At 47.6% G+C, this 317-nt stretch overlaps 1 protein-coding gene across 1 annotated transcript in view; it reads left to right on the forward strand.

Annotated features, from left to right (window-relative positions):
* Positions 1-317, forward strand: part of clstn2a (calsyntenin 2a) — a 152,354-nt gene that overhangs the window by 147,734 nt on the left and 4,303 nt on the right. The window lies entirely within an intron of this gene.

The following is a 317-nucleotide window of genomic DNA, read 5'->3' on the forward strand; positions in this document are numbered from 1 at the left end:
AGTAGTCCCTAGTAAGAGAAACAGCAGGTGCATGTTTTGCAGTCCTCTCCTTTTCATACAACTTGTGTATTCTTCTTGTGATGGTGCGTGTTGAGGGAATCTCATTCCTGCCGTCGTCGTTGCGATTCTCAGACCGATGTCCTCCATAACCCTAATGGGCCCGCAGTCTGTAGCTGTCCACGTCGCTATGGTATTTGTTAGCGTCTCTTGCCTTTGTTTATCCAAACTTACCCCCACGCTGCATCTAACGTAGTCTGTCAAAGCCTCACGCAGCTGTGTGTTTCGTTGAATGATTTGCTGGTATCAACTGTCAAGGT

This window comes from Etheostoma spectabile, chromosome 12 (assembly GCF_008692095.1).
Source record: "Etheostoma spectabile isolate EspeVRDwgs_2016 chromosome 12, UIUC_Espe_1.0, whole genome shotgun sequence".
In the NCBI taxonomy this organism is placed as follows: domain Eukaryota; kingdom Metazoa; phylum Chordata; class Actinopteri; order Perciformes; family Percidae; genus Etheostoma; species Etheostoma spectabile.